Below are 6,669 nucleotides of genomic sequence, written 5' to 3'. Positions count from 1 at the left end.
CCCACGCACCGCAAAAAATAAAAAATAAATAAAAATAAAAATAAATAAAAAATAAATAAAAAATAAAAATAAAAATAAAAATAAAAATATTGATATATAAATGCAGTGCATTCCAGTTTCAACAAAATGGCATTATTTCCATAAGATGTTTCTTTTCAGTTTATAATACTTTCTAAATACAATAAAAATTCTCATAGTTTCTATCTTTATTAGCTATTAAAGGTTCTGCATTGGTATTTGTAGACATATGAAAAAATAACTTTTGTAGTTCCCCTTTGAAATGTATACAGTATCTCAAAAGTTGGGTCAATATCCTGGAAACAAAGTATTATGTAATTCATACAAAATTATCCAGTGAAAGTTTAAAATTTAGTGTAACATTTATTTCCATAGAACTAAAAAGCATTGCATAAAAATAAAAGCAGAAGGAGCATATCTTTTCAATTTTTTATGAGGTAAAAATATGCAACATATAGGAAGCCAGTGCAATTTTTGTGTCAATATTTGATGGGTATGGAAGGGGTATCGTTTTTTCTATTTTTTTTTCTTTCAAAGCAAGATTATAATGGCTTTTATTTTGTGTTCATCTGATTTTAGGTTTAAATTGCCCAAGGAAGTTGCATAATATTGAGTACTATTGCCTAGTTTCTATATTTCATGTGAGAATTATCTTTACATAAGAAAGACAGTTTAAGGGAAAAAATATGGCAACCACTTCATTCATAAGAGAAATTTTGTTTTGTTCACTTGTATTTTGTTGGCTAAATGACATATTTGTTACCTGGATTCACAGCATACTTTTCACAGATGAAGATTAAATCATTTCCATGACCTTCTAATTTTTGGCCCATCCCCGATAGGCTATAGAATAAATGTTTTTCATGTAATATTTTCTTGTGTCTCCACCGTTGATTGGTTTAGGGAAATGATGTGTGTGTGTGTGTGTGTATCTATCAAAAATGACAACCAGCACAAAAGTCTCAAGGTCAGAAGTACATTTTTTTTTTTTTTTTTGCCGTACGCGGGCCTCTCACTGCTGTGGCCTCTCCCGTTGTGGAGCACAGGCTCCGGACGCGCAGGCTCAGCAGCCATGGCTCACGGGCCCAGCCGCTCCGCGGCATGTGGGATCTTCCCAGACCGGGGCACGAACCCGTGTCCCCTGCATCGGCAGGCGGACTCTCAACCACTGCGCCACCAGGGAAGCCCTCCAGAAATACATTTTAAGTACATGCCTGGTGAAATACATTAATTTTTTGTTACAAAACACTTAATAATAGGGAAAAGGAAATAATTAACATTTAAAATGAAATACTCTTCTCAGCCATTTTAGTAACTTCACTATTAAAGTTATTAAAACATTGCAACTCTATGGAGTAACGTGGCAGAAGTCATTTGAGACTGGCTAGAATCTGAGAGCTGGAGCTCCAGGGGAAAGACATTTGGTGCCTAATGGTATTTCCTACCATCTCAGGAGGAAATAGCTGTTTTGTCAGACAAAGTGGAACAAGTTAGTATGTAGCTATAACTTTCTAATATAAGTATCAAAATATGGAGAAGAGCTGTCTCCCTAATATTGGGCAGGTATGTGATCTGTTATTTAGGACCTTGAGCACACACACACACACACACACACACACACACAGACACACACATGCACACATACTCACCCAACCTTTTTTACTGGAACATTTCCACATTAAAGAATATCAGTGTTCCAGAAAGTTCTAGAGCTGAACAAATCAGTTTTTAAAGTATTCTTGTTTGTCTTTCAAATATTTGAAGTGCAATTATAGAGCCTTCAAATTCTATCTTTGCAAGATAGAATTTTTAACATTGAAAAATTGATCTGATAAATGAGGGTAAGTCTCATATATTTATTTTTCTTTGTTCTCCAGAGTTATATGGTGTTTCTGTTTCAAAGCCTTGCATTCTGACAAATTGCTAGTAGTTTACTTGTTTTATTAAAGGACTCTAGAGAGTCATAAAAAGAGCATTACAGATCAAAATCCCAAGGTATGGACTTCCCTGGTGGTGCAGTGATTAAGAATCCGCCTGCCAATGCAGGGGAAACGGGTTTGAACCCTGGTCCAGGAAGGTCCCACATGCTGTGGAGCAACTACGCCCGGTGCCACAACTACTGAAGCCCGCATGCCTAGAGCCTGTGCTCGGCAACAAGAGAAGCCACCGCAATGAGAAGCCCGTGCACCGCAACGAAGAGTAGCCCCCGCTCGCCACGACTAGAGAAAGCCCGCTCACAGCGACGAAGACCCAACGCGGCCAAAAATTAATTAATTAATAAATTAATAATAAAAATAAAAATCCCAAGGTAATACACTCTTATTTTCCATTTTCCCCTGTGTTCCATTATTTTCTCCTGTTCTTATTTGAATGAATGGGTCACACACAAAATAGAGGCTTGTATGCTTGATATGATTATTTATAGAATATAGTCTTGTCAGAATTTGTGGGAAGAAGTTTGACTAAACAACTATTAATCCTATTGTTTTATTATACTTTGTAAAAGAAGACACTCTAGGTTCATAAAATCAATTTAAAAAAAAAAAAAACAGGGCTTCCCTGGTGGCGCAGTGGGTTGAGAGTCCGCCTGCTGATGCAGGGGACACGGGTTCGTGCCCCGGTCCGGGAAGATCCCACATGCCGCGGAGCGGCTGGGCCCGTGAGCCATGGCAGCTGACCCTGCGCGTCCGGAGCCTGTGCTCCACAACGGGAGAGGCCACAGCAGTGAGAGGCCCGTGTACCGCAAAACAAACAAACAAACAAACAAAAAAACAAGGTAATAACTGCTTTACTTGCTGTTATGTGTTTAAAAACATTACAATCTTTCTCTAAATTTCTGCATTTATTGACACAGGTTATGGTGGAATAGGGTGAAAAGGAAATAGAACTAGGTAGCATGAACTATTCTCAACCCCCTGTTACTTTTACATTTGTTCTCCCATCTTCATTCACTGCCTCTCAATAGACAAATTAAGCAGTAATAAAAAAAATTGCTTTGATATTGTGTCTATCTACAAATATAATTCTGTGTAACTTCCGTAAACTTGTTTTTAAGAGGAAGCAGAATAGCCCAATGATCAAGGTTTGGGGGCCAGATCCATTTGAGTTGGAATTTAGCTCAGCTGTTTTCCAGCTGTGTCTTTGACAAGTCCCTTACTCTCTCTAAACCTTGGATTTCTTGTGCATACAATAGGGATGCCTACTGTGATGGCTAATTTATGTGTCAACTTGGCTGGGCCACAGGATGCCCAGACATTTGTCAAACATTATTCTGGGTATGTCTGTGACGGTGTTTCTGGATGATATTAACATTTGAATAGGTAGACAGAGTGAAGCAGATTTCACCCCTTCATGTGGGTAGTGAATACCTGAATAGAACAAAAAGTCTGTAACCTGTTCTTTCTTGTAACTGGTATCATGAACATTTCCTCATATTATTAACCACCTTTCTACTTTCTGTTTTTGTGACTTTGACTACTCTAGGTACTTCATGTGAGTAGAATGATATATAATTTGTTCTTTCATGACTTTTTAAAATTTTTCATTTAGCATAATGTTCTCAAGTTTCATCCATGTTGTAGCGTGTGATATTCTGTTGTAGGTATACACCACAATTTCTTTATCCAGTCATCTGTCAATGGATACGTGTGTTGCTTCCACTTCTTGGAAACTGTGAATATTGCTGTGATGAACATGGGGTGTACAAATATCTCTTCGAGTCCTGCTTTGAGTTCTTTTGGATGACGTTATATTTTTAATGTGCTTTTATTCCTTCTTTCACCTGGCCATCCCACTTGGCTCTCCTCTAGATTTGTTTTCTTTTTCTAAACACAAGCATTGCAATTGAATGCAGTCAGGGCCATAGATTCCAATGAAATATATCCCTGAGGGACCTCAGGATGCAAACCTGGGCACTAAGCAGCTGGAAACACACAGTGACAGGAAAGGATAAACCAATGTGTGCAACAATGTAAAATGAGATACTTACTCTGTGTGAAGAGTGAAGCCACTTAAGATGAGTTCGTTTATCTCCCCTCCACTGTAAAGCTTTCTTCTCCTTAATTTCGTCTCAGTCACAGGAGGAAATTCCTTTAGACTTAGTCAATCTTCTTATGATCATATGGCACTCAAATCCACACCCAGCTCCTCCCTTCTCCTGGCTCCACTACTGGAGGGTGGAAATAATAACAAACCCTCATTGAGTACTTACTATGTTCAGGCATTGTCCAAGCTCTTTCATATGTTAACTCACTTAATACTCACAAAAGCCCATGAGAAGCCCTAATTTTTATCTACATTTTACCAATAAAGAACTGAGGCACAGAGAAATTAAATAACTTGTCCAAGGTACAAGTGGGAGCTGGGATATTCAAGTATATAAAGATGTAGTAATAGGTACACAGAAAATTAACCAAGTTAAAAAAGTACACTTAACTCCAGAAAAAACAAAGTTCCAAAGCAAAGGAATGTAGTCATATCCACTATTTAGTTCATCTATGAATAATATTTTCATAATAATAATGAATACTACTGATTTAACAAAAATTGTGATAGAACTAGATTGTGAGGACAGGAGGAGGAGAGATATAGGATAATGAGTGGGTGGTTTGAGACCACAGAATTTTCATCTTTCATGGTACAGAGTCAATAGGTGATTCTGAAATTGGTATATGAAGAAATAGCAATGTAAGAATATTTTTGGAAACATAACACGAAACCGTTAAAATAGTTGTTGTGTCATTTTTTCAGATGCAGATAACAGAATTCTCCCTAGCAAGTTTAAGGAAGGGATATTAGTTCACAAAACAACTCCTGGAGCTACATTACAGAACTGGCCTAGTAAGGGTGCTGCTGAGGCTGTCTCCAGAGCTAGCTGTGTCTACTGTGGTCAGGAAACTCTTGCTGCCAAAACTGACCCCTGAATATATTGTCTGCTCTACGCATACCAGCAAAAATGGACTGTAGTCACCCAGACTCTTTCCTCACATTCTTTGCGTCTAAATCAAAGTATATGATTAGCAGTATCTTAGTCACATTCCCTAATCCAGTAGCAAGGGAGACTGGGGTTTTTTTCCCTTAATTCTATCTTGGTAAAGTGGGATTCACGATGAGGGGGTTATCAAACTATGGAGAAGGTGTTAGCAAGATTTGGGGCAGCCGTGAATGACAGATATTCACTATACACGCCTTATCTCTTCTTTCTCTCTAATCCCCTGTTGTCCACAAATCACTAAAACTGTAATCTCCTTCATAAATAGCTCATAAATCTGTTCATTTTTCCCCACTCTCCCTGCCATTTCTGTAGTGTAGATCACTTTAACAACTTCTCAACTGGTCTCCCTTCTGGCAGTGTTGACTCTTAGATCTGAGTATGGAAAATAAGAGGCTAGATAAGAGAAGGAGAGAGAAGCTTTGAAATTTATGGGTTTTCTATAAACACTGTCAAATTAAAATTTAATTGTAGACAATGCCAAAGGCAGAAATAAATCTAAATTGTTTCCATGGGGACAATTTAGTCTTTTGTTTGTTTGTTTTGTTTTGTTTTGCGGTATGCAGACCTTTCACTGTTGTGGCCTCTCCCATTGAGGAGCACAGGGTCCAGACGCGCAGGCTCAGTGGCCATGGCTCACGGGCCCAGCCGCTCCGAGGCATGTGGGATCTTCCCAGACCGGGGCACGAACCTGTGTGCAGGATGACTCTCAGCCACTGCACCACCAGGGAAGCCCTAGTCATCTTTTAAATGGAAACAAAACTCCCTGAACTTCAGTGTTGACTTATGAACATATTCAAGGCAGCCACGTGTGGGATGGTGCAAACTCTCTGGACAGGGAGACTAGAGCTTAGGTTCTGTGATCTTCATTACTCTTTCTGTAATCTTGAGCAACCCCATAACTCTCTGAGCTTATTCACTATAGAAGCATTGGAGAATTTCTATGGAATAATCAGGCATTTAAAAGCACTGAGGTTGTTGGAAGTGTCCAAGTGACTAAACAAATTATGACCAACCTACACACCAAAATGCTATGTAGGCATTAAAAAGAAGGATGTAACTCTAAATATGCTAATATAAAACAATTTTCAAGATATTCTGAGTAAGAAAACATGGTATAGAACAATGTATATAGTATGCTACCATTTGTGTGTGTGTACATACCAGCATGTGTGTGTGCTTTTAAAGAATATAGACATATTCATGCTTGTAAATTCACAGACCATCATTGGAAGGGCGCACAAGTAACTGTCAATAGTGGTTGCCTTCAGAGAAGAGAACTTAATGGCTGGAGGTGAGAAGGGTTCATCATCTTTTGAATTTTGTTCCATGTTCATATATTACCAACTCAAAAAATAAATACATGTATTTTTAAAGAACTTGGAACTAACTCCTATTTTTGAAGTCTGAAGAGATGAGAATTAAGAGATAATTAAATCTGAAACTTGGATGCAGCAGAAGCTTGGGGCTCATCTGTTACCTGAATTTCTCCACACCTTCATTTTTCTTTTTTTCTGAAGCAGTTGAAACTTTATATATTTAAATATGTATGGCTTACTAGGTAGGGTTTTTGTTATGCCATACATCTGTGTATTTCTCAATTTCTTTGCTTGGAACAGATTCATTAAATTCTATTAAATACTCAAAAGGTATAAATCATG

This window comes from Lipotes vexillifer, unplaced genomic scaffold (genome assembly GCF_000442215.2).
Source record: "Lipotes vexillifer unplaced genomic scaffold, Lipotes_vexillifer_v1.1 scaffold445, whole genome shotgun sequence".
Lineage (NCBI taxonomy): Eukaryota > Metazoa > Chordata > Mammalia > Artiodactyla > Lipotidae > Lipotes > Lipotes vexillifer.
This window is presented reverse-complemented; position numbering follows the sequence as displayed.